Raw genomic sequence first — 13,585 nt, forward strand, 5'->3', positions numbered from 1 at the left:
AGGAAGTAGCTAACACTTTTACAGTGTTAGTTTCATCAGCTGTTGTACAGTATGATATAAAATCATTTTGACTGCACTGGMRCTTTAAAGGTGGGGAAACAAGTTTTCAGTGTTCAAACTAATTTAGCGGCAGTCAGATTCAGCACCATGGACAGTGAAGATTGGAATACACGCGATCTAACAATAGTTTTTCAAGACATCCAAAGTCACTTTACATACACGTTTCATCTGCAGGATGAAAATATATAAAATCAAACATTAAAATAAGTAAGTAGGCTATATTAATGGACAGTAAACATAAGGACAGACTAACCATTGAGAACACTAAACATGATTGCAGACTAACCAGGAAAATTAACTAAACAGAGATTAAAGCTAGGACAATAGAGAATCTGAGTAAGCCTGTGTGAAGAGGTGTGTCTTTAGTGTGGACTTGATTAGTAAACTAGTAGGCCAAGGCTATTTTTTACACTGTAAACAAATACATAACTTTGTGTTATGCAGCCCAGGTCTATCTAGCCTGCTGCATATTTTTTGTTGTTGTTAGCTCACAGCATCACATGATGACGTAGGCAACAGAAACACTTAAAATCAGTGGATTAAAGTTGAAAGTAATCAAAACTAATTTCACGTGAAAAGGATGTGCAGGTGATCGAAATGGATGAAAAAGACAAGGTAATTCTAGTGAGTTAATTAAATGACACGGTGTAGCCTGTCAGCCTTGTAGGTTACTGCCTCCACCCATTGGCCTGGGCTTTAGTGGCAGGGGCACAGGTCAATACAGGCGCTCGCCTCTGCACTGAAGGAGCCAAGGGAAGAGTCTCCGTTGCAGCTCTCATTTTCTCCTGCTACTGTATGGCCTACAATAACCTATTTGGTGGGGTTTGGCGGCCAATAATAGGATTTTATTGAAAGTTGGTTTGGATTGAGACTAAATGAAAGAATAAGAACGATATTGAAATTAATATTATGAACAAATATTTCTGTCAGTATCTCCCTAGGAGAGGTGGGTGTGGAGTCAGGCGCAGGAGAGCAAGAATTTCAAGAAGGGCGTTTTATTTAACAAAACAGGTACAGGACCACAAAAGCAGCCACTAGAAAACAGGAACGCAGTCTAGTCGAAAACGGAGGAACACATTCCTCTACTAACCTAACGTGCGGGAAAAACAGTCCCGTGAAAATAAACCTGCTTAAAACTTCTCTAGGGTATGTGGGACGGTAGCGTCCCACCTCATAAACAGCCAGTGAAACTGCAGGGCGACAAATTCAAAACAACAGAAATCCCATAATTTAAATTCCTCAAACATACAAGTATTTTACACCATTTTAAAGATACACTTGTTGTAAATCCAGCCAAAGTGTCTGATTTCAAAAAGGATTTACGCCGAAAGCACACCAAACGATTATGTTAGGTATGAGCCAAGTTACAGAAAAAGACAGCCATTTTTCCAGCCAAAGAGGAGTAAAAAAAAGCAGAAATAGAGATAGAATTAATCACTAACCTTTGATGATCTTCATCAGATGACACTCATAGGACTTACAATGATTACACAGTACATGTATTTTTTGTTCGGTAAAGTTCATATTTATATAAAAAATCTGAGTTTAGGCGGACGCTACTGTCTCACTTGGCAAAAAGCCAGAGAAATGCAGAGCGCCAATTCAAATTAATTACTATAAAAATTACTATAAAATCAAACTTTCATTAAGTCACACATGAAAGATACCAAATTAAAGCTACACTGGTAAAGTGGACAATTCTTAATCAAAGGTTTTAGGGAAATCAAGGCGGGTAATTCTCCCTACAAACAACGACCGCACAAACAACAAAGTATACACAACATCATCCCACACGTATTCTGAATCCAGCCAAAACATGTCAGAATTCAAATAGGCTTTTCGGCGAAAGCAAACGATGCTATTATCTGAGGATAGCACCATTGTAAACAAAGAGAGATAAGCATATTTCAACCCTGCAGGCGTGACACAAAACGCAGAAATAAAAATATAATTCATGCCTTACCTTTGACGAGCTTCTGTTGTTGGCACTCCAATATGTCCCATAAACATCACAAATGGTCCTTTTGTTCGATTAATTCCGTCGATATATATCCAAAATGTCCATTTATTTGGCGCGTTTGATCCAGAAAAACACCGGTTCAAACGTGACTACAAAATATCTCAAAGGTTACCTGTAAACTTTGCCAAAAAATGTCAAACTACTTTTGTAATACAACTTTAGGTATTTTTTAACGTTAATAATCGATGGAATTGAAGAAGGGATGATCTGTGTTCAATTCAGGATTAAAACCAACTATAGCTCACTTTCTGGTCACGCGCTTCTATCTAACAGGACACCTCGAGTGACTCTCGTTCAAGATGTCCGTACTTCTTCATTACACAAAGAAATAACCTCAACAAATTTCTCAAGACTGTTGACATCCAGTGGAAGRGGTAGGAACTGCAAGCAGGTCCCTTAGAAATCTGGTTTCCCAATGAAAAACCATTGAAAAGAGAGTGACCTCAAAAGAAAAAAATCTGAATGGTTTGTCCTCGGGGTTTCGCCTGCTAAATACGTTCTGTTATACTCACAGACATGATTCAAACAGTTTTAGAAACTTCAGAGTGTTTTCTATCCAAATCTAATAATATACTAATAATATGCATATCTTATCTTCTGGGGATGAGTAGCTGGCAGTTTAATTTGGGCATGCTTTTCATCCAAAATTCCGAATGCTGCCCCCTACCCTAGAGAAGTTTTAACAGGGAAAAACGCAACCCAAGCCAATGACAGTAACACAAACAATCCCGCACAAAACCTAGCGGGTAGGGCGAGATTAAATACCCCACTGATTAGCCTAAACTAGACACAGGTGAACACAAGACAGACAAAACCAAACGAAAAAGAAAAGGGATCGGTGGCAGCTAGCGCCGCCCGAACAGGGAGAGGAGCCACCTTCGGTGGAAGTCGTGACCATTTCCCAGAAGACCTTGACTAACGTCTGAGCTTTAGGGTTCCACCTAAGGCTACTTGGCTTATTAAAGGTCTACATGTCGTACCTAAATAAACCCACAAGAGAGACAATATAGCAAAGGCAGGAACACATGTTACTGTGTTTTGACCAATGATTGGTTTTGACCAGCCGAGAGTGATGAAATTATTGGCAGTGTCCAGTGTAATTGTTCGATTGAAGGAGTAGGGGTATCGAAAACGTTTGACAGGGAGATTTCTCTCAATATTATTCCTACTGAGTGGACAAGTAACCTTTCCCGCGCTCCTCCCCAAAATACGATTTGTGATGTCATAAAGTTATAACATTCCATGACGTAGCATGTAGCCCCAAATTACAGTCCCGGCCTGCAATATTGTCCTCACTTTTGACTTGAACTCAACTTGAATGTAACCAACACAAACAAGGACATGCTTTTCGAGATATAAAATAGCTTGACTGGATGAAGGGTAGGCTAAATGCTAAATAAATTGGGGGAAAGTAAAAAATAAATAAAAGTAATCTAAGCTGATACAGTATTTATTGTAAAAAGCTAGAACATATTGCAAAACAAATGGACCATTCTCTATAGTCAATCACTGATATGGCTGTAGCTCTATTTATGATGTCCTCTGCAAGGATCTGCTCTGACATTGACCTATTATTACCTATTGGAATGTCTGTCCTTCAGGTAGTACAGAGGGAGGATGATGATCCTCAGAGGGAAGGAAAGGAGGGTATTGAGGAAGAACTGGTAGCCCTGCCCAAGAAGGAGGTCAAGAAGTGAAGGAAGGGAAGATGGCAGGAGTGACAGAGCACATAGGTCTACTGGGCTGCTCTCTGCACCTGATAGCAGGCCTACCATAGAGATCTACAGTATATATCTCTATGATAATAACACACTGTTTTCAAAACGTGCTGATCTTGGATCAGTTTAGCATTTTAGATCATATACAGGCCCTGTTGTACCATGTCTGCCATCATTAGAGATCTGGAATCTGTTCTGTTCTATTCTAGGCAAAAAGAAAGAGTAGTGGCAAGAAGTCAGGGAAGCAGGGCACCGACAACGATGCAGGTCAGAGATTTAGCTCTGTAGTATTACATTGGTTCTCTGTTCTGTCTGTGATGTGCAGGTTGTGTTATCCATTTTCAATGAAACTGTAGTCTACTGTAATCAGTAAGAAAGGTTACATAGATAACTTTATTCAAATAGGCCTATTGTAAAAGCCCAATAAAATTAAATCAGAGTATTAAGAGACAAAACACATGCTTTGCTTGTTCGTTTTAAAGTTCCCAGYCGTCAGTGAAAGTCCACCTGGGAATGCCAGTGGACAGAATCTTCAAAAGTGTCCAGGAGCAACTGTCTGACCATAAGATCCTGTCCTCTTGCCCACCTGAGCTGACCATTGGTCTTATCAAGGACGTGGTCGAACAGCTTAACTCAACCCTCTCTGTGACCATCAGCAGAACCATTTCAGGGCGGTCCTCCCCTATTGCTTCTGGTACCCAGGCCGCTGAACAGATGGTCAACATGGTCCAGAAGTTTTTTMATGATCACGCCACTCCAGAGGACCAGAGCTCCACCTCTGAATTACATGTTGAGTCGTGCATTCCACCTGCAATGGAAGAGGGGATGACTGTTATCGCAGACATGGTGGATGAATTGGAAAAAGAAAATCCAGAATCGGCTAAGCTGCTTCAAGCAGTGGCTGTGAAAGTTAAAATGTTGGCATCTGGCAGTGACCTTGCAGTGGAGCACCTTCTGTTCCAGAGGAGCTGAACATAATATAAACATCTTGCAAAGCAATGACTCAAAATCTTGGCCCTCTATTGAGTGCGAAGTGAAAGACCAAACCCTCAAAGGCTGTGAGGGAAATTCTTGTGAGAAGGTTTAGGAGCGGTATCTCTGGTATGGTTCAAACTTCTCATTCGTTTAGTACCACTCCAAGCTTGATGAATACATCTGGCCCATCTGACAGGATCCTTGATTCTGCAGCCACTGGGCTTATACAGAATAAAGTAGATTCTGAGGCATCAAAAATAATTGATAACTTTGTTGAAGATGTCAATGACATTGTGCAGCATGCTGAATTACATCAGCCAACAAGCACCCAGAGAGATCCCCCAAGTGGGACACTGTACGACAAAAGGGAAACCCTTCCATGCAGCTCGTAGACTCTGCAACAGGCTTCAGGCAAAGCTGGAGACATTGTTCCTCAGAATGGGTGGAGCTCCAGTCCAAGGGGAAGAACTTATGGTGAAAGCTGACTCCAGTGCTGTGTTCGTGGAGCACACTGACTCCAGTGATCTGCCTGTTTCAAAACTGAGCTTGCCTTCACCATGTAGGAGTGAGTCACCTACACTAGCGGTCAAAAGTTTTAGAACACCTACTCATTCAAGGGTTATTCTTTATTTTTACTATTTTCTACATTGTACAATAATAGTGAAGACATAAAAACWTTTAAATAACACATATGGAATCGTGTAGCAACCAAACAAGTCAAATCAAAATATATTTTATCTTTAAAATTATTCAAATAGCCACCCTTTGCCTTGATGACAGCTTTGCACACTCTTGGAATTCTCTCAACCAGCTTCATGAGGTAGTCACCTGGAATGCATTTCAATTAACAGGTATGCCTTCTTAAAAGTTAATTTGTTGAATTTCTTTCCTCCTTAATGCATTTGAGCCAATCAGTTGTGTTCTGACAAGATTGGGGGGTATACAGAAGATAGCCCTATTTGGTAAAAGACCAAGTCCATATTATGGCAAGTACAGCTCAAATAAGCAAAGAAAAAAGACAGTTCATCATTACTTTAAGACATGAAGGTCAGTCAATACGGAAAATTTCAAGAACTCTGAAAGTTTCTTCAAGTGCAGTCGCAAAAACCATCAAGCGCTATGATGAAACTAGCTATTATGAGGACTGCCACAGGAATGGAAGTCCCAGAGTGTAAGGACCGACGCCGGAGATGAAAAGCAGGTACGGGGAGTCAACATTTAATAAGGAACAGACATAAAACAAGACAGGCACAGCGTCAGCACACGGGTATACAAGGACATAGGAAAATCATTGCTGAAGCAGGGAACAGAGTGGGGAACCAGACAGATATAGGGGAGGTAATGACAGTGGTGATTGAGTCCAAGTGAGTCCAATAATCGTTGATGCGCATGATGGGGGAAAGGCAGGTGTGCATAATGATGGTGGCAGGAGTGCACCAGGGAGGGAGAGCGGGAGCAGGGGTGACACAGTTACCACTGCTACAGAGGATACATTCATTAGAGTTTCCAGCCTCAGAAATTGCAGCCCAAAAAAATGCATCACAGAGTTCAAGTAACAGACACATCTCAACATCAACTGTTCAGAGGAGACTGTGTGAATCAGGCCTTCATGATCGAATTGCTGAAAGAAACCACTACTAAAGGACACTAATAACAATAAGAGACTTGCTTGGACCAAGAAACACAAGCAATGGACATCAGAATGGTAGAAATTTGTCCTTTGGTCTGGAGTCCAAATTGGAGATTTTTGGATCCAACCACATGTCTTTGTGAGACGATGTGTGGGTGAAAGGATGATCTCCGCATGTGTATTTCCCACCGTAAAGCGCGGAGGAGGAGGTGTTATGGTGTGGGGGTGCTTTGCTGGTGACACTGTTTGTGATTTATTTAAAATTCAAGGCACACATAACCAGCATGGCTACCACAGCATTCTGCAGCAATACGCCATCTCATCTGGTTTGGGCTTAGTGGGACTATCATTTGTTTTTCAACAGCACAATGGCCGAACACACCTCCAAGCTGTGTAAGGGCTATTTGACCAAGATGGAGAGTGATGGAGTGCTGCATCAGATGACCTGGCCTCCACAATCACCCTGTCACGTTTTGGCCAGGACTATTCAGGTTTTGGTCACTAGATGTCCCCATTGCGCCTTTTTGAACCTTTTGTTTTTTTCCCTTCTAGTTATTGTTTTCACCTGTGCCTCATTTCCTTGTAGGTATTTAAACCATTAGTGTCCCTCAGTTCTTTGCTCTGTGTTTGTATGTTAGCACCCAGCCCCAGCCATGCTGTGAACATATTTCTCTTGTTGGATTTTCCAGAGGTACTCTGGTTTTGTTCTTGTTTATTTTTGATTAGTCATTTGAGGTTTATTTTTTCCCTGCTGTTCTTACCACTTTGTGGATTTTCTTTGTATTTTGGAGGATATCCATTTTTTCTCTTGGCTTTACTTTTGAAGTTGTGGATTTATATTTTTGCCTGAAGATCTTTTACCTTGATTAAACCACCGTCTCTAGTACTGCTGTGTCTGCCTCATCTTCTGGGTTCTGCCGACTATTAGTGACTGTTTCTCACACCGTGTCCTGACACACCCAACCTCAACAAAATTGAATGAGTCAGACCACAGAGTGAAGGAAAAGCAGCCAACAAGGGCTCAGCATATGTAGGAACTCCTTCAAGACTGTTGGAAAAGCATTCCAGGTGAAGCTGGTTGAGAGAATGCCAAGAGTGTGCAAAGCTGTCATCAAGGCAAAGGGTGGATATTTGAAGAATCTCAAAGATAAAATATATTTTAATTTGTTCAACACTTTTTTGGTTAGTACATGATTCCATATGTGTTATTTCATAGTTTTAATGTCTTCACTATTATTCTACATTGTGGAAAATAGTAAAAATAAAGAAAAACCCTTGAATGAGTAGGTGTTCTAAGACTTTTGACCGGTAGTGTATATCAGAACGCAGTTCATCTTCTTTATCTGATGGACGTTGTCGTAGCAATGACTACCATTAAATGTGAAGAATGTATGTTATCAAATCAATACCCTATGTGTAATTTAATTACTTGATTAAACTAATCATGTAACTCTAACTAGGAAGTTGGGGCACCACAGGAAAATGTTTAAAGAGTATTTATTTCCCGAATTAACTATTCCGATATTTTCGGATCTTGTCGATTGCAGTCACTTATTAATATATTATTACCTCATCAGTCTCATTACTGAACGTTGCAAATCCTTGGATATCTGCACAAACCCTAACATAAATCAGCGATATACAAATTGGCTTAATTATTTATTAACTAACTCATCAATCACAGAATTACATAAACACACACACAAATAGGTTAGACATTGGTTACTGACATGATAGAAAAGTCCATGGTGGGCTAAGCCGATATGATGGATTGGTAGACAGAGGAAAGGGGTGGGGACAGTTCAAGAGCGGGAAACTCAGAGAGGATAACTACACTCATATAAATTGCTAATACTTTGCACACGAACAACCGCTCATTCGAAAATAAATGTCAATTTACATATTTATGAGTGTATGTTTTGGCTGTCCCACTCCGCGATCGCCGGTCTGTCTGCTGGATAGTCAGTCAACAGAAAGCCTCTGGTTTGTGACCAGAGATCAGAGTCCGTCGGAGTTGTAGGTTGTTATAATGGATACTTCAGAGTCCCGTTCGGAAATGTTCTAAGATCGGATGCGTTTACCAGATTAAAGTATTTAAACAGCTGCAGCCTGAATAATTGTTCTTTCGTTTGTTGATTTCTTAGCCATTTCAACATGGTCACCTTGTCCCGGTGTTATCTTGKCTTTTGGTAGAGTTGCCAACCATTTCAACATGTAACGACAGCTCCATATTTTCTGGTCTTATGTAAATTTAGTTGGAAGTGGCTTTTATATTACAGTAGAAAAGGGGGTGTTCCATGACGCCAATGTAAATGTATGTACTCATGGGGTGTGGTCACTGACTAGTTAAAACATTATATGAAAACCCATACTCTCATTTCGAGGGCTAACATCACAGTTTATATTTTCAAAAGTATTCCTATACTCAATCATTTATTTTATCCAAGATTGAGATGCAAACCCCATAATTGAGAAGTGTATACAAACAAAGAAACATTAATGTGTGTCTCCTGTCCTTCATGAGGTCACCAAATGAAACAAACTCGACATGACTGCCCCTTAAGTGTCTTTGACCATTCCCACATTCTCAAAAACAGAAATATTCTTTAATTCTCCAATTTTGGGGATTATGAGTTTTTGCAACAAGAATACTTACGCTCCTCCCGGATGGCGCAGTGGTCTAGGGCACTGCATAGCAGCGCTAGCTGCTCCATCAGAGACTCTGGGTTCACGCCCAGGCTCTGTCGCAGGAGGTCCGTGGGGCGACGCACAATTGGCCTAGCGTCGTCCGGGTTAGGGAGGGTTTGGCCGGTAGGGATATCCTTGTCTCATCGCACCAGCGACTCCTGTGGTGGACCGGGCGCAGTGTGCGCTAACCAAGGGAGCCAGGTGCACTGTGTTTCCTCCGACACATTGGTGCGGCTTGCTTCCTGGTTGGAGGCGCGCTGTGTTAAGAAGCAGTGCGGTTGGGTTCTGTTTCGGAGGACGCATGGCTTTCGACCTTCGTCTCTCCCGAGCCCGTACGGGAGTTATAGCGATGAGACAAGATAGTAATTACTAACAATTGGATACCATGAAATTGGGGAGAACAGGGGGTAATATATATATATATATTTTTTAAGAATACTTACGCTCTCCCTCAAAACTGAGAGTTTCTACCAGGAATTTATGACCATTGTAAAACCTGTGGAGTGAGAGAAGGGGGAGCCATGATATTACAGTCATGGCCAAAGGTTTTGAGAATGACACAAATATAAATTTTCAAAGGCTGCTGCCTCAGTTTGCATGATGTCAAATGGCATATACTCCAGAATGTTATGAAGAGTGATCAGATGAATTGCAATTAATTGCAATGTCCCTCTTTGACGAGGACAAGGCTGGAGATCACTCAGTCATGCTGATTGAGTTCGAATAACAGACTGGACAGACTGCTTCAAAAGGAGGGTGGTGATTGGAATCATTGTTCTTCCTCTGTCAAACATGGTTACCTGCAAGGAAACACGTGCCGTCATCATTGCTTTGTACAAAAATCAAATCAAATCAAATCAAATGTATTTATATAGCCCTTCTTACATCAGCTGATATCTCAAAGTGCTGTACAGAACTTTTTGTTCTTCCTCTGTCAAACATGGTTACCTGCAAGGAAACACGTGCCGTCATCATTGCTTTGTACAAAAATCAAATCAAATCAAATCAAATGTATTTATATAGCCCTTCTTACATCAGCTGATATCTCAAAGTGCTGTACAGAAACCCAGCCTAAAACCCCAAACAGCAAGCAATGCAGGTGTAGAAGCACGGTGGCTAGGAAAAACTCCCTAGAAAGGCCAAAACCTAGGAAGAAACCTAGAGAGGAACCATGCTATGAGGGGTGGCCAGTCCTCTTCTGGCTGTGCCGGGTGGAGATTATAACAGAACATGGCCAAGATGTTCAAATGTTCATAAATGACCAGCATGGTCAAATAATAATATAATAATATAATAAATATAATTTCCTCGAGGCATACAAATTCAACTGCTTTTGAAATCATTGGATCAATTACAAACTACACGAAGAGCCTTTTCCCACCCACAGAGTCTTCTACTACTCTATGGGAGGCAGACTCTATGCTTCAGAGCAATGATAAAAGCTTAGAGTACACTAGGCCACACCTGAAGGCGCCCAGTCTTGTGTGGAAGTATCTGAGAAGAAGATCTGGACTTCTGTGAAGACTATTTACCACAATGTGAAGACATACATGAGGAATTATTTCACATGGCAAAAGCAACAAAGACTCAAGCCAAAAAGACCCTCAGCCATTTCTGGTTTCAATTCAGAATGAGCTGTCACAATCTGACCAAACGGTGACTGCAGGAGAGCTTTCACAAATAGAGAATATGGTTGGAATTATGTTGGAGGACGTTGAGAAGGAAGTAGCGAATGTGGTGAGGAACTGGTCTACCAAGCGCCAGAGCGATCTTCCTCCTCGTTATTATCCTCATCTGCCAGATCACAAAAGTCAGAGTGGGAATTTGAGTGGGAATTTGCCCTTCTGAATTTCCAGAAAGTACTACTCAGCCCATTTTTAGATGCTCAGTCATCGACATGGGCAAATCTACGGAGCTAAAAACATTGTTGTGTGATGCCAGGGAAAGCATGTCTGCAATATTGAATACCATCATAAATGAGGTATATCCAGAGGAAGAAGGGAAAGTTGCATCCCACCCTGATCAAACAGCTGCAATAGCAAGACTGGAGGAGCTCATATCTCAGGGTAGGATTGGTGCTCTCTCCCGTGATCTTACTCACCAAGTCAACCACATAATTTCTGAGAGCAACCCTTTGGTTCTGACAGTGGTGGCTGGAAAGAGGGCATCCGATTCAGTCCTTACAAAGCTGAAGAGGAATGACAAGAAGGTGGGGAAGCCCACAGCTTACGAGCTGGGTATGTGAAGCGCCTCCTGCTTCCTAGCCTCGTGCCCTCTTTAGCATCAATGAGTTGGGCTCAGGGAGTCAGTGTGACGGCCAGCGTATCTGAAGACAGGATTTCATGCTATTTTTCTACATCAGCATTTTGTGACACAGTCAGTCTGTTTACCAAAGTAATGGTAAGCCAAGTCATGGACTTGTGGTTTCTGATGCACAAAGCAGAGGGTCATCTCCGACCTGATATAACTGATAACTGATATAGGTAGTCTACTGAGTGGTAAGCCCTACCCTCTGCCATCTTTCTCTGCCATCAGCATGGCAACAAGTGAGACCTCCAATGCTGCATGACGCCAACATAGATGAGGAAAGGGATGCCACCAGTTGTTCCAGCGTAGCTCAGAGCATTGCTTGTGATCAGATGTCAACCAGCCCAGACGTTGTCAAAGATGTCTCGCTGTCACGTTCCTGACCTGTTTTCTGTTGTTTTGTATGTGTTTGATGGTCAGGGCGTGAGTTTTGGGTGGGCAGTCTATGTTTTCTGTTTCTATGTTGGTTTTGGGTTGCCTGGTATGGCTCTCAATTAGAGGCAGGTGTTTGACGTTTCCTCTGATTGAGAGTCATATTAAGGTAGGTTGTTCTCACTGTTTGTTTGTGGGTGATTGTCTCCTGTGTCAGTGTCTGTATGTTACGCCACWCGGGACTGTTTTCGGTTTTGTTTGTTCATTCGTTTTATGTAGTCAGTTTTCCTGTTATTGCGTTCTTCGTGTTACATGTAAGTTCGTCGCACCAGGTCTGTCTACTTCGTTTGTTGTTTTGTAAAAGTATCAAGTGTTTTTTCGTGTTTGTCTTAGTCTTTATAATAAATCATTATGTATTCACAACCCGCTGCACGTTGGTCTAATCCTTGTTACTCCTCTTCGGATGAAGAGAAGGAGGAAGCCCGTTACACTCGCTTTCAGCCCCATCCTCTGATAACTTAGGCGGTGATGATGACTTCACTGGCCTCATCAGCATGTCAGTGGTGAGACTTCTGTCAAAAATCCAAACCAAACTGATCTGTACCCAGTTGACATCACATGCACATCACAAAACCTGATTCCAAAAGTTATAGCCTTCAGGCTGGTGGTCAGGCTGCTTTGAGAACCAAGCTTATCCCGAGAACCTGAGGATTCATAAAGTCTACAAACATCTGTTGAAGGTGTTTGGCTCAGAGAAGATCCTCCAACTGGCCGTGTCGACTCACGACTACATTCAATAGGATTCTTGTGAAGTCATTGAGCTAGGAGATTCTCCACAGTTGTGACGAGGCATCAAGGGCAGTCTCAAGAACATCTTTCGAAGCCACCCGGCCTGAGGCTTTTCCCATGGATGTGAAGGCTACCAAAGGGAAGCTGTCTTTCCTACAAAGGCTTGCCAGGCTGAAATTCGACTGAAAGGTACAGCAAACTATTTAAATGAACAATTGTGTCAATGTGAGTAAACAATGCTATTTCGAGAAAATGTAAAACCATCCATTAATTCCAAAACCATTTATAAATATTGTTGTGCTGGTGTGTAATATGTGATTGTTATTACCATGACGGTGTTCCGCTGTGACTGTTGTTTTGACATGTTTTTGTCTTTCAACTCTTTCTTAGACATTTAAGATGGGGAACAAGAAGGATTCCAAGAAGAATTCCCACCACCCTGAATACAAAGACCAGACTACTGCTGAAGATAGCATGTGTAAGTCCATGTTTGAGAAATTGGTGTAATAAATATTATACCCTATATACATGATATATTATCGAGATATACATATATATTAAGAGATTTATGTAAAATGAATTTGTTTCCAAGCCTCAAGATGCTGGTTCTCATTTATTTGTGTAAGTTATGTTGAGTTGAAACTGAGAATACAATATAACATAATTTCCAAATTAAAATGCATGTTAACTCTCTCTCTTCTGTAGTGCCCAGCATAGTGGCACATGCTACCACGTCTGGACTCCCAGAGGATCTTCCCTCCACCTCTCAACAGGAGAAGCCTCGCAAACATCCCCTTCTAATCAGGATGTTTTCCGCAATCGCCATAGGCAGTGGCGATTTTAGCATGTAAATCTTGGTTGGGCAAAAAAAAAAAGTGGGATGCATGCCAGCAAAGCCACTACACAACACTAAACAATACATTAATTGCACTATAATGGTGACAAACGGTGCTCACAAACTGTTAGGGCCTACATAAAGCTGTCCCAACATCTTACCACTGCTACACCTGGCTATCAGTGGAGCCT

This window comes from Salvelinus sp. IW2-2015, linkage group LG4p (assembly GCF_002910315.2).
Source record: "Salvelinus sp. IW2-2015 linkage group LG4p, ASM291031v2, whole genome shotgun sequence".
NCBI classification, from domain to species: domain Eukaryota; kingdom Metazoa; phylum Chordata; class Actinopteri; order Salmoniformes; family Salmonidae; genus Salvelinus; species Salvelinus sp. IW2-2015.